This window comes from Sciurus carolinensis, chromosome 6 (genome assembly GCF_902686445.1).
Source record: "Sciurus carolinensis chromosome 6, mSciCar1.2, whole genome shotgun sequence".
In the NCBI taxonomy this organism is placed as follows: Eukaryota; Metazoa; Chordata; class Mammalia; order Rodentia; family Sciuridae; genus Sciurus; species Sciurus carolinensis.
This window is the reverse complement of record NC_062218.1, coordinates 64180906-64207268: the sequence shown is the minus strand read 5'-3', so window position 1 is coordinate 64207268 and position 26363 is coordinate 64180906. Positions and strand designations below refer to the sequence as shown.

Genomic DNA, 26363 nt, shown 5'->3' with positions numbered 1-26363 from the left:
AAAGTATTTCACAACCAAGATTGAAGGGCAAAATCTAAATAATAAGCAATAAATACAACAGATAAAAAAATTAATAAGGAATAGATAAATATGTTATTGGAGGGAAATGCATTTTTAGAAACACCTTAACATGTAGATTATTAAATACAAAAAGAAAGTAAACATAAAATGCAACCTCATTAGTAATCTAAGGAGTGCAAATTTAACCTGATTACTTTTAAAATTATTCCTATAGAAGTACCACTACATTTTGGAAAAGATGTAATAAAATGAATATTCTGCTGAATGGATAGAAGTATAAACAAGCACATATAAAAATCCTGAAGCACAATTTGGCATTATATATCAAGAGCCCCAGAAATATTTATACCCATGTCCCATGAATAGCCAGTTTTTAAAAATATCTCAAGGAGATAATTGAAGATATTCACAAATAGGAGTATGCCGGCAATGCTAACTATAGCTTTATTTATAAAAGGAGAGTTAGAAACAATCCAAAAGCCCGACAATAGGGAAATTGTCCCATAAATTATGATTCAGTCATAGGGGAGTATATTATACAGCTACTTAAAAGCTCTAAAGGCAAACTGGGTATGTAGTTCAGTGGTAGATTGCTTGCCCAGCATGCACAAAGCCCTGGGTTCCATGCCTAGGACCACAAAAAGAAAATGTTCTGAAAGAATATTCAATAAAATGGGGAAGCTTGGGCAAATAATAAGTAATAAAAGCAAGTTATATATAAATAACTTTATATATAGCTAAATATATACTATAATTCCAACATTTAAAAATACAAAAGTAGATAAAAATATTAATAATGATTATTTCTTAATAGTGAGATTAATTGCTTTTTGTATTTTAATCTCCTTTATAATATTGCTACCAAAAGAATCATAAATTGTTTCAGCTGCCTGTTCTCCCCATCCCAATATCTCATATTAATAGACAAAAAAAGTTGAAGGTAATCAGTTCTCACTGTTCTCCAATTAGATAAAGCATGATCCTAAAGTCCTGCCCACGTGATTTAATAAGCAATGAAACACTGACTAAATAAAGTGCCTGATAAAGTCAATTTTGCAGCTTACCTCAGGGAAAACAGAGGAAATTACCCAAGAACTCACCCAGCAGAAACCTTACTGTTAGTGCTTTACTGTTTTAAATAACAAATGAGGTATTAAGTGAAATAAATCAGATAAGGAAGAAGGTGGGGTGTTTTAGTCAGCTTTTTTGGCTGCTGTGACAAAATGACCTGACCAGCACAACTGTAAGGTAGGAAAGGTTTATTTGAGGGCTCAGGGTTTTAGAGGTCTTAGTTCATAGAAGGCTGGCTCCATTCCTCAGGGCTCCAGGTGAAGCAGGACATCATTGTGGAAGAGCACAGCAGAGGGGAGCAGCTGAATCATCAGGAAGCAGAGAGGCTCCACTGCCAGATAAAAATATATATAACCTCATAGCCACGCCCAATTCCCACCTCCTCTAGCCACAGCCACACCCACCCTGCCTCCAGTTACCACTCAGTCAATCGCATCAGGGATTAGCTCACTGATTAGGCTAAGACTCTCAAAACCCAATCATTTCTCCTCTGAACTTTCTTACATTGTCTCACATGTGAGCTTTTGGGGGACACTTCACATCCAAACCATAGCAGTGAGGTTAGAGTTAGTAATTTGAGGGACTGGGGATATAGTTCAGTTGGTAGAGTGCTTGGTTCAATCCCCAGCATGGCAAAAAAAAGAAAAGAAAAAGAGTCATGAATTTGACACATTTGAAGTTATAACTGCTTGCAGGATAGCAATACTGAAGAACAAATCTCTAATAGTATTGATATTAATCAAACAGCTATTATTTTCATAATTTCTTTACACTTGTAGACATTAGCTAAATCTCTGTCCAGTCGAGACCCAGTATTTCCTTCAGCTACAACACACTTGATTAGCCACCTCAAACCAAGTTACAACTCTAGAGGAAGACTCTTGCCATAATTATTAAAGATGATGATAGCTCCCAATTCTTTTCCAAGGTTTCACTTCTGCACATGCGAGAATAAATGAATGAATAAAACAAACTAATTAAGCATGCCATTTCTGGCAACATGACAGACCACACATTTATAGAGACCCACAGTATATAATGTCTAAAAATAATGAATCAAATTTTATTTTAAAAATATTTTAAGTACATGAGTAAACCAACAAGAAATCCGCGGAGAACAGAAAGTAGGAGAAACTGTAAATCCAAGAAAGAAGGGCCTTGAAAGCACACCATTAAATAAATCACAAGGGTTTTAATAAGCTGGAGATGAAGAATGGGAGCTGATGGAAAGTAGAGACTTCAAGGTGCTTAAAAAAAAAACAATCCATCAATGACCAAGTCCAGGAACTGCTGACTCCACCCCCAAGCCTCACCTTGACTGATATATGACCTCAGCAGGGTGGCAATACCCCTAGGGTTTGCCATATCAAGTGCAAACCCAGGTACCACGGAGAGCAAAGATCTTGTGTACAGAAATCCTGAGATCATGTGCAACAGCTGACAGTGCACCTGAATGAGCCCACTCTTTTTGTCTATATAGTCCTCAGCAAGTAGTCCCAGGACCATACCCCATGTGCTATGCCCCTTGTGCTACAGCACAAGTCCCAAGCCCCAATAAAGCCTTGTTCAGATGGTACTGCTTGCATCTTTGTGATTTCTATCTCAAATTGAGCAAAAGAACTCTTGACAGTGGAATGAATCAGACATAACTTTTCTATGTACATATAATGAATACACCATAGTGAATCTCAACATCATGTACATCCACAAGACTGGGATCCTAATTAGGATAAAATATACTTGATGTTAGTATAAATATGTCAAAACAGACTCTACTATCATGTATAACTAAAAAGAACAAATTAAAACAATTTTTTAAAAACTACTGAATGAGCCAGTAACATTAAGAGCTGAAAGCTAGTAACACCAAAATGAGCTGCTAACATAAAAAAGAGCTGTGCTTTGCCTTTTGGTGATTTTTGTCCAGAACTGAGGGGAAAAAAATACTGATTGATATCAGTAAAAGATAAATCTGAGATTCTGCATAAAGCCAGAACTTCCTAATAAGCATTATTCTCATGAATGAGGGAGAAAAAAGCAAATGGTGAGAATATTTGTATCCCTTGTCTTTGAATTTGAATAATGAAGGAGAAGGAACAAAAGGGAATCTTTCCTAAGAATTCCTAATCATAAACCTACCAACTTGCATATTTGGGGCCAGAATTTCCACTATCCACATATTCCAAGCTTAAATTTTCATTACAAAGAATCCTGGTTTGTAAGAACCTTATGTACCTTGTAAAGGTAGAGGAACATATTTTAAAACCAGACTTTATCTCTTTTCTGGATAGAACCATAGAAGGTATAAAAAAGAAGAAAAATAAGATATCTGCTATACTAGAAACTCTATTGAAATGGCAAAGAAATTTTCGCAGAGCTGAAGATAAAACACCTGAGAATGAAGTGTGCCCGTGCTCTTGGAAAGGTGAGGAAGAAGCAAGAGTATCTATGAAAAAGCTACACACTACCACAAGAAATATAGGCAGATGTACAGAACTGAGATTCTAGTAGCTAGGATGTCAAGAAAAGATGGCAACTTCTGTGTACCTGAAGAACCCAAACTGGCATATATCTTCAGGATCAGCATATCAATAGTGTGAGCCCAAATGTTCATGGGTGTTCCAGCTTTTTCACCTTCACCAGATCTTCAATGGTACCTTTGTTAAGATCAACCAAACTTCAATTAGCATGCTGAAGATTGTGGAACCATATGTTGCATGGGAATACCACAACCTGAAGTCAGGAAATGAACTAACCTACAAGTGTGGTCGTGGCAAAATCAATAAGAAGCTATTGCCTTGACTGTACGACAAGTTAGCCGCACTTTGATCGCTCGATCTCTTGGCAAACATGGCATCATATGAATGAAGGATCCGATTCATAAGATTTATACTGTTGGAAAATGCTTCTAAAAAGCAAACAACTTCCTGTGACCCTTCAAACTGTCTTCTCCATGAGGTGGGATGAAGAAAAAACAACCATTTTATAGAAGGTGGAGATGCTACCAACGGAAATGACCAGGTCAACCGACTTATTAGAAGGATGAACTAAGGTATCTTGCATGGTATTTTTATAATCTAGTCATCAACCAGCAGTAACTACCCTCAAATTTAAAAAATAAACCAAAACATTATAGTAAAAATAAGAACAGGTTTCAAAGAATTCTTGTAAAGTCTAAGTAACTTTGACTCACAATTTAAACATACAAGAAACAAGCCACTTTGAGAAAGGGCCAATAGATGTTAACGAATTACAAAATAAGACCAGAATATACAGGAATTATCAAATATAAAATAGGTATGTTTAATAAATAAAAGATGGTAATAAAAGTTTGACTAAGCAACGAGATTCTCAAAATGATCCAATTTCAAATGAACAAATGGAACTTCTAAAAACAAAAACTATAATTAAAAGCATAAATTTAGTAAATAAGTTATACTGCAAACTATATAAAGATGAAGAGATAATAATGGGGAAAGATTTCAAGAAAACTACACAGAAAGCAGCATGAAGAAATTAAAAACTGGGAAATATCAGAACTTATGAGACAGGATCACAGAGTAACAGTATCTAGCCTACAATTCAGAATTCCAGAGGAAGGAAGAGAGAGAGAGAATGCAGAACCAATGTGCAAACAGGTTGTGAGGGCACTAATTCTCAGATTGAAAACTTCACACCCAAAGAAGATTTTTTTAAATGTAATACCAAAACACATCACAGTGAAATAACAAACCCTAAAAACAAGTGATCTTAAAATGGTAAGAGAAAAAAGAACATTTCACACATAGGAATATCAGTAAGACCAAGAGCTGGCTGCTCAATAGCTACGATGGAAGTCCAAGTAGAACATGTTAAACTAGAGAGGATAACTACTAACAGAGAACTCTAAATTCAGTCAGATGAACTTTTGAGAATTCTCGGGGCTCATGAACATGACACCTCAGTGTATAGCACCATGACGTGCTCAGTGTTCTGAACTAAAGGAAACTGGCCTCAGAAGCAAGGTCTCTGATCTCCCATCCTCCTCCTCCTCCAAACCAAGCTACAAAACCTAGATAGATCATTGTGTCCCTTTTCCACCCTCACACCAACAGGGTCCTGCCCCATACCCAGGAGGAAGGAAAGCTACACAGAGGGACCAAGAAGAACCTGAAGAGATAGGCCTCACTGAGTTTCCGGGTCTACCACCACTACTTCAAATCCCTTTGTCCAATCACAGTTCCACAAGACTGTCTATTCTTCCTCAAACTTAAGCACAAAAAGTTTCCCTAGGTCTTTGAGTCTTCATTTCTGAAGGATCCATAGTACACAAAACTTTGATTAAGTAAATCTGTAGAGCTTTTCTCTTCTCAACCTGTCTTTTATTTCAGGGGTGTCAGTCATGACAATTATGATGCAAGATGAACAAAATCACATCCTCCCCCTCAACAGAACCAAGGTGACAATAAGAATTATTAAACCCTCAGTGAAGGAACTTCTACTTTAGGAATAGGGAGGCAATTTTACTATAAGGAAAAATTGAGATGCAGGATGGAAGACCTCTCTGTCTCACTGGACACTGAATATCATCCTCATTTTATATTCATTAAAACTCCAGATATCAAAACAGACCTATCATTAGGAGGAAAGAGGACACTCTAGTACAACTGGATGTACCAGAATAAGAGAAGCCCTTCTCCTAACAAGCCTGGAGCCATGTTTGTCACTACTCTATCAATAGCCAGACAAACCTGTACTGAGAAAAGTAAATGGCACAGAGATAGAAACAAAGAACGAAACTGGGACAGATCAGGAAAAGGGTAGGAGAGCTGATTCTGGATGCAGAATGAAAAGCAGTCTGAAAGAGTAAAGCTGTATGTCCATCTCCCTTGGTGAATAAAATTTCACAAATTAGGATGAATTTGTATTTTAAAACATCTCTGGTAAAGTTAAGGGGTTATAATTCTTTATATTTTAATATGAATTACATTTATATGTTCTGTGCGGCTATACAGAATTCAACTAGGACCAATAGATAAAAATTACACAAAATATGTCTCAATAAAATTAAGAACTTTATAACGGTCACAGTTATACAATAGTGAGTGGACTGTTCTATAATGTAGCAAACTCTCTGCATTGGAAATTCCAAGATGTTTTATTTAAAAAAAAAAAAAAAAGGCTGAAAATTCAGGATCCCTTAAAGACATGGAAAGTCCATAATTGGTCTTTGTCATACATGAACAAACATAGGTATTCCTTTCTGGTTTTCTACCATATTCTGAACACATACAAGAAAACTTCTTGCATATACCTGCTTTTAATCCTAAGCATATCAGGGTCTACAGGAATGCTTCTTATATATTCATGGATCTCCTATACCAGAAACCCCATGCATTTACTGAAAATGCAGACTCTGGGTCCCACTGCAGAGAACTTTAGGGGTTGAAAAGAAGGAATTTGCATTTTTAATTAGTCAATGATTTTTTTAATTTTTAAAAAAAATTTTGTTTGTTCTTTTTAGCTATATATGGCAGTAGAATGTATTTTGACATATCATACATACATGGAGTATAACTTCCCATTTTCGTGTAGCCAACATGTTTAACAGCTCCCCCAAGTTATTCTTAGGCAACAAAGTGTCGAGAAGTTCCCCCTAAAATAGAGACTATAAACTGTTGTATTATTTTACCTAAAGAAACTATAAAAAGAATTCTGAAACCTATAGATTTTACTCTTTTACAATCTCTGAACTGTGGCTATGCTTAACACAGTTTCCCTTGGTTTTAAGGGTGATGACAATTATATATACTAATCTCAGAATCAGGACAAATAAAATGATTTTATTAGAATACGTAACCATTCTAAAACAAGGTTTTTAAAGAATAGAATAATTATTTGGAGGAGGTGTGCATAATAGGAAAACAAGAAGGGAAACACTGAATGGGAGATTCCTAGTAGAAAAAGACAAAGAAACACAAGCATAGGGCTGGAGTGTCACTCAGTGGCAGAGCGCTTGGTTAGCACATATGAGGCACTGAGTTTGATTCTCAGCACCACGTTAAAAAAAAATAAAGGTATTATGTCCATCTACAACTAAAAAAAGAAAAAGAAACACAAGCATGAGCACACACATTCATCTCTATGTCCATCGAGTATTCATAACTCATGATCAACTACAGTGGGCTACAAACAGATGCAGGAATGTGGGACATGTTAACAAATGAAAAGGCGAACACCCCTACTCTCATGGAGCTTATGTTCAGGTAGCAGAAATAAACAATTGGCATAATAAACAAATATATTGTATAGCATCTCAGAAATAACAAAAAATAATGGTAAATGCATCGTGAGTGCAAGCTGATTGGGGATAATTTTACAAAGGTGGTTGGGGACTATTTGAGCAGAGGCTTTAGGGAGATGAGGAAGAAAGTCTTGCGGATATTGGGAAAGACTGTTGTAACCAGAAGGAACACCAATACAAAGTCAGCCCACAACCAGGCACCTATGAGAAAGACCACTATGTCGGACAGGAAACACGCAAGCGAGAGGGTGTAAGGGATGAAGAGCAAAGAGATATCAGGGACCAGGTTAGAGACTATCGTATAGACTCATGGTTTACTCTAAGAAGAAAAATTAAAAGTTAGTAAAGGGGACTTTCAATTTCTAGTTCTACATATAATGAGTTTGTAATTTGTCACCCCAATTCAACAAGCAAAAAGGTGAACAAATTGAAAAATCAGCAACTCTTCTTGGATCCTTAAGGGAGGTGAGAACATGGGGCAAACTGCTGCAGCAAGATTGGAAAAACAGACAAGTGAATACAGGGAGAATGGTTTACCAGAGCAAAAACTCTAAGGAAACTGCAGGACGAAACAGAACTGGGGTAGGAAAGTCTGAACTGTAATTCATGAATTGCTGGAGGCTCAGTGGGGACGGCTCTTTGGTTGACCCAATCATAGGAGGACCCTCTACACACACTTTTGTTCTCACAGAAAAATTAGAAAAATCCCCTTGTACCTATCACAAGGGAAAGAGTAAAGTAAGGGTTCTGAAAAATACTAGAGCACTCTAGTGTTCTTAACAAACACCATCCTCAGAAGATACACTGTAACAAATGTGCTGGGGTTTTATTGGAGCCTAACTGACCTGGGGGAGTCTTCCCCTACTCCAACCATCCTGGCCCCTTTAAGGAGAAGAAGTAAAGACACTTTGAAGTTCATAGAACAGAGGCATAGACTCAATAAAAGACAGACCTAATCACAGGACTACAGAACCCTTCCCAACACCTTACCACCACATAACTGAAGATCTATTTACAGCAGTTCCTTTCATCTGGTACCTCATGTCTAGCTATCAGGAAAAAAATTATAAGGCATATGAAAAGACAATTTGAAGGAACATGGACATAAGTTGAAGAAACATCAGACCAGACAAAGCAGAGATGTTGAATTATTAGAACAGGAATTAAAGTAAATATGATTAATGTGCTAAGGGCTGTAAGAGATAAAATAGATACCATATGAGAATAGATGGATAATGTAAGCAAGGACATGGAAAACATAAGCAAGAACTAAAGAGGAAGGCCAGGATGAAAACCACTGTAGCAGAAATAAAGAATATCTTTGATGGACTTATTAGTAGACTGGATACAGATGAGGAGAGAATCCCTGAGGTTAAGGATATAACAATAGAAACTTCCCAAAGTGGAAAGCAAAAAAAAAAAAAAAAAAAAAAACAAAAGAAAAACAAAGATGATCTAAAGACTGTGGGACAAATGCAAAAAGTATAATATACAATGAGAATACCAGAAAGAGAATAAATATACAAAGGATGGGAAGAAATATCTGAAAAAAAATAATAATGACAGAATGTCTTCAAGTTAATGTCAGATATGAAACTACACATCCAGGAAGCTCAAAGAACAGAAGCAGAATAAATGCCAAGAAAAACTACACTGAGGCAGAAACTACAGAAAACAAAGTTAAAGAAAAACTCCAAAAGTCAGAAGGAACAAACACCTTACTCATAGAGTAACAGAGATAAGAATTGTACTTGACTTCTAAGAAACTAAGTAAGCAAGAAGAGATTGGAACAGAAAGCTTAAAGAAAAGGGTGGTGGGGGACCCCGCCAGCCTAGAATTCTATACTCTGTGAAATTAAGCTTCAAAACTGAAGGATATAAAGACTTTTCAAATGTACAAAAATTGAGGGAATTAACTGCTGATAGATCTGCCTTGCAAGAACTGTTAAAGCAGTTCTTTGGAGAAAAGAAAAATGACATAGATCAGAAACTTAGATATATGTAAAGATAGTAGAGCATCTGAGAAGGACGAGATGAAGGTAAAATAAAAATTTTCATACTTAATTGATCTAAGAGAAAAAAGTTGGTTCAAAATAATAGCAACAAAGTATTTGATTAGGTATTCTTATGTATGCATATGTAAAAATTGAAATGAATTACAGCAATGAGAAAGGGTAGGAGGGAAGAAATGGGTCATTTTGTTTCATTAGCTATTCATGAAGTGGTAGGCAGTTATCTGTATGTGGGTTTGGATTTGTTGCAAATGTATATTGCAAACTCTAGGACAACCAAAGTAAAAAAAAAAAAAAAAAAAAAAACCTAGAATGAGGAAAGTTTAAAAAAAAAACAATATGTATAACTGAAAGAAGGGAGAGAAAACAGAATCTCATAGTATGCTTAATCTAAAACACCAAGAATAGAAGGCAAAAAAAGGAACAAAAAACAAGGACAAGCAGAAAGTAACAAATATAGTAGATATTAATTCAACTACATAAATAATTACTTTGAACATCAGTAATCTACATGCACCAATTAAAACACGGAACTTTTCAGAATAGATCAAAAACACAACACCCATTTTTTCCCATCTTACAAGATGTAGAGTGAAAAAGCTGAAAATCTGGATACTAAAGAGAAGAAACCTCAAGCCAAGAAGGTCAATGCCAGTGGTAAAGTTAAAAAGGGTGACCTCCAGGCTAAAATGACAAGAATGGGAAGCTGCACTGCAGCTGAAACCTTGTCTTTAGAGGAATTGCCAGATATTCCCAATGTGCTAAGTATTCCAGAAAGGACATCTACAAAAGGAAGCACTCAACTGCTTAAATCCAGAAAAAGGAGAAATTTCTCTGTCACAAAACCTGTTGGTGGTGACAAGGATGGCAATACCTAGGTGATGAAGCTTTGCAAAATGCCTTCATATTAGCCTTCTGAAGATGTGCCTCCAAAGCTGTTGGGCCAAAGCCAAAACCCCTCAGTCAGCACACGAGAAAACTAGAAGATCACATCACTCCAGGTGCATCCTGCTGGGACCACAGAGACAGGACAGTGGTTTTCCTGAGCAGTTGAGTTGTGAATTGCTACTTGTAACTGGACTTCCCTCTCTCAATTGAATTCCTCTGCATAGAATACAACAGAAATTTGTCATTGCCACCTCCACAAAAAACGACAACAGTAACATGTAAATACCAAAACGCTTCACCGATGCTTACTTCAAGAAGCAGCATTTACAGAAGCTGAGATGCCAGGAAGGTGAGGTCTTTGAACACAGAGAAAGAGAAATATGAGCTTTATAGCAGTGCAAGGTTAATCAGAAAGCTGAAGACTCACAAATTTTACCAAAAATCAAAGCTACTCTTTGGCTCTAAAGCTATATGTTTTCACTCTAACAAATAAAATTTATACTCACAAATTGGAGTTTTAAATTTCCTACCAAGAACTGGATTAAACGATTGGCACACTTAAAAACAAAAGCAAGACCCAATCATAATGTTGTCTATAACAAACTCACTTTAAATACAAATACATAAATTAAAAGTTGATGAAGATGGTGGCTCATGCCTCTAATTCCAGTGACTCAGGAGGCTTAGACAGAAAGATTAGAAGTTCAAAGCCAGCCTAAGCCAGGTAAGGAGGCCCTATCTCAAACCAAAAAGGGATGAGGATGCAGCTCAATATTAGAATACTTTCCTAACATGCATGACATCCTGGGTTCAATCCCAGGTACCAACAAAAAAAATTTTTAAGTAGATAGAGAAAAATATACCATGCCAACACTAATCAAAAGAGTAGCTACATCAGTTTCAGAAAGAGCAGATCTCAAAGTAAAGAAAGTTATCAAAGATAAAAAAGGATATTACATAATGATAAATAGGTCAATTCTCCAATGAGACATAACAATCCTTAACATATATGTACCTAAATACAGAACATCAAGTTATAGGAAGCAATACTAACAGAACTAGCAAGGAGAATTAAATAAATCCACTAATGTGGTTGGAGACTTCGATATCCTAATCAGAAATGGAGAGAACCATCAACCAAAAAATCATTAGGGGGCTGGGGAGATAGCTCAGTTGGTAGAGTGCTTGCCTTGCAAGCACAAGGCCCTGGGTTCAATCCCCAGCACCACAAAAAAAAAAAAAAAATCATTAGGAACATACATGAACTCAATACTATCCATCAGCTGAATATAACTGATATCTATCAATTACTTCACCAAACAACAGTAGATTGCCCAAACTCACATGAAACACTAACCAAGGTAAACCACATTTTGTGACATAAAACATACCTTTACAAAGTAAAAGAAATCATGCAATGTCTGTTCTCAGATCACAAGTCAATTAAACTAGAAATCAATAACAGAAAGATAGCTAGAAAATCCTACAAAACATGGAGATTAAACAACACGCTTCTAAACAACACATGGGTAAAAAGGAATCTGAAGAAAAATTTTTAAATATTTTGAACCAAATGAAAGTAAAAACACAACTTATCAAAATGTGTCAGACACAATGATACAATACTTAGAGGGAAATATACAGTGCTGAATTCCTATACCAGTAAAAAAGGAAGATCTAAAATCAATAATATAAGTTCCCATCTTAGGAAACCTCAAAAGAAGAATAAATTAAACATAAAGTTAACAAAAGAAAAAAAGAGCAGAAATTCATGAAACTGAAAATACGAAATCAATAGAAAATCAAAACCTGACTCTTTAAAAAGATCAATAAAATTAAAAATCTTCTAGGTAAACTAAATAAGAATAAGAGAGGACACAAACCACTAGAATTAGAAATGAAAGAAAGAATATCATTAAGGTCCATCGGACAATCAAAGGATAATCAGAGAATAGTATGAACAACTCTATGCCCACAAATTTGATAACTTAGAAGAAATGGACCAATTCCCTGAAAGACACAATAAAAGAATTAGACAATCTGAATAGGCTCCTACCTAAGAGACTGAATAAACAATAAGCTTCAAAAGAGAAAACAACAAGCCCAGCCAGGTTCCCTGGCAAATTCTACCGATATGCTATAGTTTGGAACTGGAGTGTCGCCCAAAGGCCTAGGAGGCTTGATTGCCAGTTGTGCTTTCCCAAAGGCCTCTGTGTCAAAGGTGATGGAGCCTTTAGGAGGTGGGTCCAAGTGTAAGAAAGTTGGGATCATACCTTGAAGGAGATATTGGGACCCTGGACCCTCCTCTCCTCTCTGCTCCCTGACCACCATAAGGTAAACAGACTCCTTCACAATGCACTCTCCCCCTGCACCCCCACCCCGTGATATACTGCTTAAGGAACAGAGTCAAGTGACCATGAACTGAAATCTCTCAATCTCTGGCCCAAAACAAACCTTTTCTTTGTTGATCTTAGATATTTTGTCAAAGTGATAGAAATCTAACAAAAGACAGGACTCATTTTGAGTCCAGCATTACACAAACGTCAAATCAGACAGATACTATAAGACAAACTATAGAGTAATATCTCTAACATAACTGGAAAAGTCCCCAACAAAAAATTAGCAGCTTGTCCACCAATGTATTAAAAGAATTATACATACAATCAAGTGAGATTTATCCTAGGGATGCAACATTAACTCAACATTCAAAACCAATCAATATAATTCATTCAATCAAGAGGACAAAAATGAAAAAAATCATACAATAGCAACAACAGATGCAGAAAAAGCATTTTGGAAAATCTAAGACTCATTCATAATAAAAACTCTCAGCAAACTAAGAATATAAAAGAACTTCTTCGCCTTGATACAGAACATCTAAAAAAATAAAACAAAAACATTGCTAACCTCACTTAACAGTGAGGAAGTAGAAACTTTTCTGCTAAATTCAGGAAGGCAAGGATGTCTCCTCCCACCACTGCTTTCCAACACTATACTGGAATGCCTACCCAATTAATTATAAATAGAAAGAAAAATACATAAAAAGTTATAAAGATTAGGAAGAAACAAAGAAAAACATCCTTTCTTCACAGATTAACAAGACCATCTATGTAGAAAATCCAAAGGTTATAAACAAAAAAACTCATGGAACCAATAAGTGATTAAACCGGTAGTGTACTAGCAGAATCTGAAATTAAATACATAATACTATTTATATCAGCATCCCCCAAAATGAAATATTTGGATACAAATTCAACAAAATATCTGCAAGTACTGTATGAGGAAAACTACAAAACTCTGACAAAAGAAATCAAGAAGAACTAAGTAAGAGATGTTCCATGTTCATAGATAGAAAGAGTCAATGCTGCCTAAATGTCAGTTCTTCCTTGATCTATAGATTCAATTCAATCCCAATCCAAATTCCACCAAATTATTTTGTAGACATCAATGAACTGATGCTGAAATTTTTATGGAGAGCCCAAAGACTCAGTATAATCAACACAATCTTGAAACAGAAGAACAAATTTGGAGGACTGATGCTATTTGAGTTCAGGATTTATTATGAAGTTACAGTCATCCAGACAATATGGCATTGACAAAAGAAGAAATAGATCAATGTAAAAAAACAGTTTAGAAACAGAACTACATATGGGCAACTGATCTTTGACAAAAGAGCAAAGCACTATGATAGAACAAAGTCTGCAACAAATAATGCTGAACACACACCTACACACATACACAAATCTAGATATAAACCTTCAATCCTTCATAAAAATTAACTAAAATAGTTGGGGCTGGAGTTGTGGTCAGTGGTAGAGCACTTTTCTGGCATGTGTGAGGCCCTGGGTTCAATACTCCCCAACACATATAAATAAATAAAATAAAAAATCCATTAACTACTAAAAAGTATTTTTAAAAATTTAACTCAAAATAGGTCATAGACCTACAAGGAAATTGCAAAGCTACACAACTCCTAGAAGATAACACAAATGAAAACTTCAGTGACCTGTGGCATAGCACCTACATTTTAAGTATAATAGCAATGGCATGATTCACAAAAGAGATAATAAGCTGGGCTTCATTAAAATTTTGAAAACCTTTGTTCTGCAAAAGACAAGGTCAAGTGAATGAGAACACAAGTCAAACTGGAAAAATAACATTTGCAAAAGACCCATCTGACAAAGAACTATTACTCAAAATTCATAAAGAACTCTTAAAAATCAACTCTAAGAAAGCAAATAATCCAATTAATAAATGAGCAAAAGACCCAAACAGATACCTCATCAAGAGGAGACATATTAGAAGGCAAGAAAGCAAATAAAAAGTTGTTTTACATTACATGCCATCAGAAAAATACAAATTAAAACAGTACCATTCCACTATATACATTTTAGAATGGCCAAAATCCAAAACAATGACATCACTAAATGTTGGCGAGAATGTGGAGCAAAAGGAACTCTCATTCATTTCTGACTGAAATGGAAAATGACACCCACTTTGGAAGATACTTTGGCAGATTCTTACAAAACTAAACAAAGGCGACATCAGCAAGATGGCCAACTAGAAGCTCCTTGGGAAGAAGAAAAGCAATAAATAAACAACTACATTTCAACCACAATAATTAAAGGAGAGAACTGAAGAATAGCAAAGAAGTAGCAGAAATCCTGTAGAGTGCAGAAACTCAAAATGACCACAAAGAGAAGGGAAGAAAACACCTGTTTCCACTCTCCATTCACCCCATCAGGATCAGCATGAGAGTAGGATGGACTTCTTCCTGTGAGGAAAAGGTAAGAGGACTCCATCAGCCCAATCACCACTGTAGACTCACATAGTCTCATACTATTGGAGATTCCTGCAGTCCTCAGGTTTTGAACCCAGTTGAGGGCTCTCCCTGGAGTCCACAGGCTGACCTACTCCCACAAAAGGGGCTAACACTATTCCCACCACTCCAGTACTCACTCCATAGCCCATGCTGCTATTGCTCTGCATCATCTCGGAAACAGAGCCACTGCTAGAGTACATCTCACTTCAGGGGTGAGCAGCCATTGTAACTATCCATTCATGAGGCTCAGCTGCCACAGGTGCCATCCCAGTGCAGTACTGCTATTACAATCTACCTCTTAAGGCCAAGGTACTATACAGTCACTCCGTTTCTCTCATCAAAGTCATTGGTGCAACTACTTTTACAGCCAAGCTGAAGCAATGCCTTGTCCTCCCAACCAAGGTTATGCCTTGCACACTGGAGTACTTGTATCTCTACTGATATGGTGTCCCATCCACAGGAATCCAGAGGCTCTGCTAATTGTTACAGCTGCAAAGACCGGGGCCAAAAAGACATAGTACCTTGCATCCAAGGAAATCAGAGCCTTGGTTAAGCTATGCCATGCTGCCCACCAGACTAATCATACCAATCTACCTACCTAGAATTGAACTAGCCCTCCAAAGTCGAAACTGCTGAGGCACTCCAGCTTTACAAGCCTGGAGTAATCACTCTGTTGCTCCCTGTACTCCAATGTCCAAGCCACAGCAACATCTTGCATTCTGGGTCCCTGCTGCTGCTAAACCTAGCCTCACAAGCCTGAATTACTGTCCAACCATGGTGAGCCATGTCCTACCACCCCGGGGCCCAGAATCACCATGTGTGGCACCTTATCCCCTGGATCCCAAGTTGGCACTGTGACCTATTAGATCTAGGTCCCAAATTGCAACTCTGCCCTGTTTCCCAAGGCCTGAGAGTCTAGAGCACCTCTTCTTCCCTAGATCCATGGCAGTGCTAGGCCCTGCCCCTCATAGGTCAGAATCATAGCTATATCCTAGACCCTGGTCCAAGTTGCTGGAATAGCCTCAGAGCAACTGATTCTGACTTAGTGGAAGAACTGCTCTACTTTTGCCTTGGAGAATGAACCCATACCTCAAGTCACCAGTGCTACAACAGTTTTTCAAGACTCTGAGGTCAGAAACGCAACTCCACATCTGCTCTAAGGACCTTTGCTCTGGATCCCAGTGCCTCTGTAGCTGCCTATGAACCATGTCACACCCAACGCCAAGAGACAGTCCCTCAACTAAAAGTTCCACCAAGTAGCCACCATCACTGCCACAAACTTCTGGAGCAAAGACCACTAAGTAACCCATGGTAATTATTCACACTGATCACAACTGAAGAAACTGCACAGAGACTACACTACTGCTCCTACATGGAACCAGAGCCACTGCATTCTGACCAGCCAGCACTCTCAGGCCCCATATGCAGGTGAAAATCTTCCCCTACAAAAGCAACTCTGTATAGTCTGGAAGAGATGGCTGCCCCACCAATGCACAGATATCAATGCAGGAAGACAAGAAACATGAACAAGAAATGAAACATGACATTACCAAAGGAACACAAGAATTCTTCAATAATTGACCCCAAAGAAACAGAAATGGATGAACTGCATGAAAAGCAATTCAAAATGATGAGATTAAGGAAAATCAGCCAGAAACAAAAGAATATGGAAAGACTATTCAACAAAATCAGAAAAACAATTCAGAATCTCAATGAGAAATTCAACAAAGCTAGCTATCATAATAAACAAAAATTTTAGAGCTAAAGAATTCTATGAAATAAAAAATAAATTGAAAGCTTGACTAACTGTAGATCAAGCAGAAGAATTGACAAATTTGAAGAAAGGTCTTTTTGAAATGATGCAGAGGGAAAAAAGAATCAAGAAGAGTAAAGATAGCCTATAGGAAATAGGTATCATGATTACACAAATTTTCACATTCTAGGATCTCCTTGAAGGTAAAGTGTTTAAAAAAAATTACTTAATAAAATATTTGCTGAAAAGTTTCCAAGTTTTGAGAAAATTATGGACATCAGATCCATGAAGCTCAAATATGCCTAAATAGATCTAACTTAAAGATGTCCTCTTTAAGGCACATTATAATCAAACTGCCTAAAGTCAAAGACAAAGAGTGAATTTAAAAAGCAGCAAGAGAAAAGCATCAAGTTACATACAGGAAAATGTATGTTAGAGTATCAGCAAATTTCTTCTTGCAGGCCAAGAGAAAATAGGATGATACATTTCAAGAGCTAAAAGAAAGAAATGCTAGCCAAAAATATCCAGCAAAGCTGTCCTTCTGAAATGAAGAAGAAATAAAGTCTTTCACAAACATAATCTGAGGGAGTTCATTACCACCACACCTGCCTAGGAAAAGTTTAAGGGACTTCTTTAAATGAAAGGGCAATAATTACTATAATGAACATATAAGAAAGTATAAAACTCTGGTAGTGATAAAGACACAATCAAATTCACAATACTTCAAAATTGTTGGTAATCTGTAAATCACATGTATCTCTAGAATGAAGGTTAAAACTCAAAATGGTCAAATATGATTAAAGTTACAATAAGGTAAAGAGTATACAACATAAAAATGCAAATTGTGACATCAAAAACATTAATTGTGAAAGGGAAAGGTAAACGTCTAGAGTTTTTGTATGCCATCAGTTTAAAATGATAGATAAGACATTTTTATGCAAGTCTCACAGAAACCACCAAACAAAAAATTATAGCAGACATTTAAACAGTAAAGAAAAATGAATCAAAGCTTAGCACTGTAAAAAATTTGAAAAAAAAAACAGACAAGAGAGGAAAAAAGGAACAGAGCTACAAAACAACCAGAAAGCAAACAACAAAATGATAATATCAAGTCCCTACCTATCAATAATAACCTTCGGTGTAAATGTATTACATTCTCCAGTCAAGAGACACACAGTGGCTAAACAGATCTTAAAAAAAAAAAAAAAAAAAAAAGATGTGTATAAGAAACTCACTTAATCCATTAAGTTCCAAGTTTTCAATTCTGCAAATATTTACTTGAAATTGACACAGGTGCATTAATATATGTTGGAAATCATCATAATCTAGAGATTATGCATATAACTATATTAATATATAAATTTTAATGCACATTAAAATTAAAACTATATTAATTATATCATATTTACCATAATTATATTCTTATTATTATACAGTTATATATTATATAATTATATTATATACTACATTTCCACATCTGAGACAATGGGACAAAATGGGTTAAGCTTTAAGGACCACAGGCTGAAAGTGAAAGAAATGAATAAGATATTCCATGCAAATGAAAACCATGCAAGGATAACCAAAAGAACAAGAGTGACTATACTTATACCTGATAAAACAGACTTCAACTAAAAAACTGTCAAAGAGACAAAGAAGGTGTTAAGGTTTGGATATGAGATGTCTCTCAAAAGCTCCTGTTAATGCAGAGAAATTCAGAGGTAAATGATTAGATTATGAAAGTCATAACCTGAGTCCATCCTAGTTTGGCCTGACTGGATGGTAACTGTAGGCAGGTGGGGCATGGCTAGAAGAGGTGGGTTACTGGGGGTATTCCCTGGAAGGGTATATATTCCCTGTGGCCCCCTCCTCCCTTCCTCTCTATTTCCTGACCCCACAATGAGCTGAGCAGTTTTCCTCCACTGGGCTTTTAACCCATGATGTGCTGCCTCACCTTGGACACAGAGCAAGGGAGTCAGTTGATCACCTATGGACTGAGTCCTCTGAAATTATGGGCCCCAAATGAACTTTTCCTCCTCTAAGTTGTTCTTCTAAGCTTTTTGGTCACAGTGATGCAAAAGCTAACTAAAATAGGAGGTCGGGCATGATGGGGTATGCCTGTAATCCCAGTTACTAGGGAGAGTGAGGCAGGAGATTTCAAGTTCAAGACTAGACTGGGCAACTGAGTGAAGCCCTGTCTCAAAATAAAATATAAAAGAGGCCGGGGTGTAACTCAGTGCTTTCCTATCATGTGCAAGGCCCTGGGTTCAATCTCTAGCCCTACCCCCGCCCACACACACATACAGAAAAGAAAGAGACAAAGAAGGCTACTATTTAATGATAAGGAGATTGATTCATCAAAAAAATAACTATTGTAAATATGTACACAACCAACATAGGAGCACCTAAACATACAAACCAAACACAATTGAACATGAAGGGAGATATAGCAATACAGGTAGGGAGACAGGTGTGGTGGTGCATGCCTGTGGCCCCATCTACTTGGGAGGCTGAGGTGGGAGAATTGGAAGTTTAAAACCAGCCTGAGCAATTTAGTGAGATCCTGTCTTAAAATAATTTTTTAAAAAGGACTGAGGGGGATATAGCTCAGTTAGTAGAGTGCTTGCCTTGCATGTACAGGTCCTGGGTTCAATCCCCAGCACCTTCAAAAACAACAACAACAACAACAAAGGGTCGAGGATGTAGTTCAGTGGTAGAGTACCACTGAGTTCAATCCCCAGTACCACAAGAGAGAGAAAGAGAGACAGACACAGGGACTTTGACTTTCACTTAAAACAATAGATAGAGCAGACAGAAAATTAATGTGGAAAACTGAACTTGAATTGTACTCTTGATCAAATATACCTAACAGAAATAAATAGAACTTTCCATCCAATAGCAATAGGATACATTTTTTTTCCAGTGCCCTTAGAACTTTTTCCAGTATAAACCATATGTTAAATCATAAGTCTTAAAAATTTTTTAAAAACTGCAATCATATCTAGCATCATGTGAGAACACAATGTTATGAAACTGGAAATCAAGTTTCCAAGATTAAGTAGGAATCTTGGAAAATTCACAAATGTGGAAATACAACATTTTTCTGAACAACCATGGTTCAAGAAGAAATCAAAAAGGAGATTTAACAATATCTTGAGAAAAATGATAATAGAGACACAACACACCAAAGATCATGAATGTACCAAAAACAATTTTAAGAGGGAAGTTTATAGAAATAAATGCCTACACAAAGAAAGAAGGAATATCCCAAATATACAGTTTAATCTGAAAGAGCAAAAAAGGACCAAAGTAAGCCCACAATTAGCAAAAGGAAATAAAAATCAAAATGTAACTAAAACAAATACAAAATATAAATATCACATAAATAATTAAACTAAGAAAATCATCAACCTAGGGAAAGGAGAGATACTGAAGTAATTAAAATAAAAAATGAAAGCAAATAAATGATCGCAAATGACTCAAAAATAAAAAAGGATCATAGGAACTGTAAAGAACAATAATATTACAACAAACTTGGAGGAAATGGGTAAATTCCTAGAAAAATATGACCTACAAAGATTGAGTCAGTCTACATCATATACAACCAGAGAAATGGAAAGTTGTACTCCATTTGTGTACAATGAATCACAATGCATTCTGCTGCCATGTATAACTAAACAGAACAAATAATAAAAATGTGCACATAAGTTCAGAGAAAGCACTAAAAGCAATAATAAATAAATAAAGTGTTTAAATGCACACTGTCATGACATAGTGCTGCAGTCATCCCACTTGTAGAGGATCCTAACCTGCTCTCTTAGCCACTTGGCCATTGCTTTGGTGAACACCTGATAACTCTTAAAACAACCCTATGAGATAGGTTACTTCTATTATCCTTACTTTAGAGCTGAGGCACAGAGGTGTTAAGTAATTTGCCCAAGGGCCCACAACCAGTAAGGACAGTTTTACCAGTTAGAGAACGAGTATAGATCCCTTGATGTATTTGGAGAGTTGCCATAACAAAGAAAGAGAAAATATCTTTTCTGCCCACAGCTTCCTTCTCATGATTTGTGTTCATGTTTGGTAGGTTATTCAGGATCTCAAACCAAATCCCAATCTCAGAAATGCTGTTGTTGGTTAGGGACAGACTCTGGAGTAACCAGCTGGGAGGAGATCTTAATTTTGAGTAATCATATTGGGAATTAAAAAGTCTCATCAAAATAGTGCACCTCCTGTTTGAGGTCCATCTTTCTGGTTGTTCAATCCCTGTTTTCACAACTAATACAGAAAAATAAACTACAGAAAATACACACTTTCCCCTTTATCTGAAACTTAAAGATTTTATTCACACAGTGGTTAAGAAAACCCTTCTCAAATCCCAAAGATGAAGGATACAGTATTAGCCCAGAAAATTCTTTGATTACCAAGTGATGGTAGGTGTAAATTTTTAGTGATGACTAGGTTACCTCTGTGCCCTTGTTGGAATTTCAAAATAAACAAATGCTGTATTTTAGTTTCTGATTGGAAGGAAAAAATAAGATTGAGTTAAGAAGAAACAGAAAACCTGAAAGGAACAATAATATAGAGACTGAAGAAATCATCAAAACCTCCCAATAAAAAGAAGTCCAGAACCAAATGGCTTCAGAGTTGAATTCTACCAAACATTCAAATAAGTTGTACCAATATATCTTAAACTTTTCCTAAAAAAAAAAAAAAAAAGGATGAGATGGAATAATTTAAAAAACATTTTATGAGACTAACATCACTTTGAAACCTAAGACAAAGACATCACAAGAAAACAAAACTACAGGGCAATGTCTGTGATTAAAACTGATGCAAAAATCCTCAGTAAAATACTAGCTAATTGAATTCAACAACCCATATAAAATGATTACACAACATGAACAAGTGGAATTTATCCTTAGTCCACAAGACTGATTTTAAATTCACAAAACAATATGATACATCATATTAACAAAATAAATGATGAAAACCACATGACCATCTTGATATAGAAAAAACATTTGACAAAGCCTAATACATTTTCTTGGCAAAAACTCTCAACGGCTCAGGTACAGAAGGGAAATTCCTCATTATTATTAAGGACACAGCTGATATTATAATCAATGGGGGGAAACTGAAAGTTTTTCCATTAAAATCCAGTACAAGACAAGGATGTTCTCTCTTGCCACTTCTATTTAATACACAACTTCAAGTACTGGCAAGAGCGATAAGATAAGAAAAATAAATAAAACACATCCAAATCATAAATGAAGAAATAAAATTATCTCTATTTGCAGATAATACCCTACACATAAAAATGGCTCCAAAGAGTCCATAAAATTCCTACTAGAATTAATAAATGAATGCAGTAAAGTCACAGTACATAACATCAACATACTAAGTGAGTTTCATTTTTACACACAAGCAACCTAACTAAAAACTAAATCAAGAAAACAGTTTCATGTATGATAACATCAAAAAATAAAATACCTAGGAATAAATTTAATCAAAGGATAAAAGATCTGTACTATAGTTTGAATTTTCAGTGTTCCCCAAAGGGGCATTTATTTAAGGAATGTTCCTCAGGGAGGTACTATTGGGAAGTAGTGAAACCTTCAAGATGTGAGGTTTAGTAGGAAGTCTTTAGGTTATCAGGTGTGTGTTCTTGAAGGAGTTTATGGAACCCTAGTTTCTTTCCCCTTTGCCCCAACCCCCTGCCTTCCAGTCACAAAGTGAGTAGTTTTGCTCTACCACAAGCTCCCAACATAATGTCTCGCCACAGGCCCAAAGCAATGAAACCAACCAATCATGAACTGGAACCTCCAAAACTGTGAGCAAAATAAACCTTGTCTCTGTATAAGTTGATTATCTCAGGTATTAGTTATAGCGATGAAAAGCTAATATATAATCTCTACACTGAAAATTATAAAACATTGATAAAAGAAATTGAAGACAACACAAATAAATTGGAAGATATCCCACGTTCATGGATGAAAATAATTAATATTGTTAAAATGTCCACACTCCCCAAAGTATATACAGGTTCAATGCAATCCCTACAAAATCCTAATGATATTCTCCCCAGAAATAAAAAAAAAAATTCCTAAAATTCACATGAAATTATGAGAATTCCCCAAATAGTCAAAACATTATGAGAAAGAAAAAGTCAGAGGCATCGCACTTCCTGACTTAAAGTTATATTATAAGGCTATAGTAATCAAAACAGAGTGTACTAGTATAAAAACAGACTCTCAGACCATTGGAACAGAACAGACAGCAAAAGTTAAGAAATAAACCCAAATACATATAGTCAACTGATTTTTCATGAGTGCACCAAGAAGACAATAGGGAAAAGAGAGTCTCTTCAATAAATGGTGCTGGGAAAACTGATTTCCACATGCAAGAGAATGAAATTAGATTCTGATCATACACCATATACAAAACTCAACTCAAATGGACAAAACACTTAATATAAGAACAGAAACTATAAAACACCTAAAAGATAACATAATGGAAAGCTCCTAGATGTTGGCCTTGGTGATGATATTTTTGTATATCACATCAAAAGTTCAGGCCACAAAAGCAAAACAACAACAACAACAACAAAAAGTATATCAAACTGAAAATCTTCTGTACAACAAAGTCAACAATCAATAAAATGGAACAGCAGCCTACACACTGGGGAAAAATATTTTCAAATCGCCTACCTGATAAGAGGTAAATTTACAATTTAGAAAGAAGACATACAACTCAGTGGAAAAATGAATAATGCAATTTTAAAGTAGCAAAAGACCTGAATAAACATTTCTTCAAAGATGACAAAAAATAACCAATTGTACTGGAAAGATATTCAACATCATTCATCATAAGGCAAATGAAAATAAACCACTCTAAAAATACCCCTTGACACCTTTAGAATGGCTATTATCAAACAGTCAGACAATAATAAATGTTAACAAGCATAGTTTAGGTGGAGTGTTAAGAATCATCTCTTATTGAAATATCTATCAGGAGAAAGAACTGGGAAACATGCAAGTAAACTCCTTAGAAGAGGTTGGCAGCCATAGTGAGCAGAAAAAGATTTTTAGGGAAGAAGAGAGATAATGGGCTGGAAAAGGAAATGAGGTTCAGAAAAAGGCGTTGTTACAAAGTCATAGTAATAAAAACAGTATAGTACTGGCACAGACATACAGATCAATGGAACAGAATTGAGAGTCCAGAAATAAATGCTTACATTTATGGTCAATTGACTTTCAACAAGACTGTCAAGAAAATTCAATAGGAAAGAATAATCTTTTCAACAGAATGGTTTTGGAACAAATGGATATCAAATAAAATGAATTAAGTTGGACATCTACCCCATCATACAACCATACAGATACAAAATTTAACTGAAATGAATCATAGACTTAAATCTAAGCACTAAAATATATAACTCTTCAAAGAAAACAGGAGTAAGTAAATTTCATGACCTTGGATTGGCAATGTTTTTCTTAGCTATGATACCAAAAAATACAAGCACCTAGTGGTTAGAGATATAACTCAGGGGTAGAACACTAGCCCAGTATATGTGAAGCCCTGGATGTGATTCCCAGGCACGTGAGCGCACACACACACACACACACACACACACACACACACACATATACCTACAAGTGCCTAAAAAAACAAACAAGTTGAACATCAAAATTTAAAAATTTGATGCCTCAAAGAAAACTGTCTAGAAAAATGGGGGAAAACTTCCAACAGAATGGAAGAAAATATTGAAAATTCCACATTTGATAAGAGACTGTGCCCAGAATATATGACAAAATTCAACACTAAAGACAATTCAACCAATTTAAAATGGGCAAATGATCTGAATAAATGTTTTTCCAAAGAATATATACAAATGGTCAATAAGCAAGTGAAAAAAAAAGGTTCATTATCATTTAGCCATCAGGGAAATATAAATCAAAAGCTCAAGGAAATACCATCTACTAGGATGTCATAATCAAAGTCAGGCAGTAACAAGTATTGGCAAGTATTCAAAATAATTAGAGTCCTCAGATGCTTTTGATGGGGATATAAAATGGAGCAGCTACTTTGGAAGACAATTTGGCAGCTCTTTAAAAATTTGAAACAGAGTTTACCGTATGACCCCGCAAATCTACTCCCAGGTATACATATCCAAGAAAGTGAAAACATAGATCCATGCAAAAACTAGTACACAAAAGTTCTTAGCCACCAAAACAAAGAAACAACAGTTCCTATCAACTGATGAATGGGTAAATAAAATGAAATATATAAAAAAGAACAAAAAAAAGGCCAAGAAAGGTGGCACGCATCTATAATCCTAGTGCCTTGGGAGGCTAAGGCAGAAGGATTGCAAGTTCAAGGCCAGCCCCAGCAATTTAGCAAGGGCTCTAAACAACTTAGTAAGACCCTGTCTCAAAATGAAAAATAAAAAGGGCTGGATGCAGCTCAGTGATAAAGTACCCCTGGGTTCAATCACCAGTACAAAAAAAAAAAAAAAAAAAAAAGGAACCAAAAGAAATGAAATACAGACACTTGCCACAATATCATTGAGCCCTAAAAATATCATGCTAATTGAAAGACACTAGTCACAAAAGGTTACATATTATATGATTCCAATTATATGAAATGTCCAGAATAAGCAAATCTGTGTGGACAGGAAATAAATGAATAATTACCTGGGACTGCAGAGAAAGGGTAATATGCAGTTTCCTTTAGGATGGAGGGGACAAAAATATGGATAAATAAAATGTGATGATGGCTGCACAGGACTATACTAAAAACATTGCACTGTACACTTCAAATGAGTATACGATATATTAATTATATTTCAATCATGCCACTAAAACAATTTGTGATTTTTTTTCAACAATAGAGAACAGTAACATGTTTTATGGTGATATAAGGATATAACTGAAAGTGAAAAACCCAATGATGTAGGATAGAGACAATTTAGCAAAGTTCTTGAGACAAGAGTGAACAGGATCTAATGCAAAGAAGCAGATAGTCATCTATACATAAGGGACAGCCTAGGGATACAGATGCCAGTAGGCAGGTGGATAGAGTTGGGGGAGGTCTGCAGGTATTCTCTACTGATTGTTTATTCTCAGTGAAATAGGAACCCAAAGTAATCAACGGGGAGGGAGGATAGGGGAAGAGCTTTTGAAAATAAGAAGAGAGGAAGAGGAGGGTGAACAATTAAATGGACAAAGATATTCAGTATAATTCAGAGTTGGTTGGTCATGAACTGAAAGTGAGACCATTCAGCAGGTTGTGTGTGTGCCCCCAGCCATAGTTAGCCGTCAGAGCCAGAGCAGGGTGTGGACAGAGTTGTGTTTAACAAGCGCTTGGGTTTCACTGAAGGGATTATGGCAAAGCAAGGGGGAAGGGCAACAGCAGGAGAGCAGAGGATACATGCAGGGCAGTGACTCTAATGAAGAAATGTGGAATTTAAGCCGAGAGGACAGAACAAGAGATGGATAAAGAGCAGTGACCAAA

The 26363-nt window shown here is 36.1% G+C and overlaps 1 protein-coding gene and 1 pseudogene across 2 annotated transcripts in view; one reads left to right on the top strand and one right to left on the bottom strand.

Moving 5' to 3' along the window:
• Window positions 1–26363, bottom strand: part of Scamp1 (secretory carrier membrane protein 1) — a 115957-nt gene that overhangs the window by 53442 nt on the left and 36152 nt on the right. The gene's annotated exons all lie outside the window — the stretch shown is intronic.
• LOC124987324 (60S ribosomal protein L7-like) lies at window positions 3579–4143 on the top strand (annotated as a pseudogene).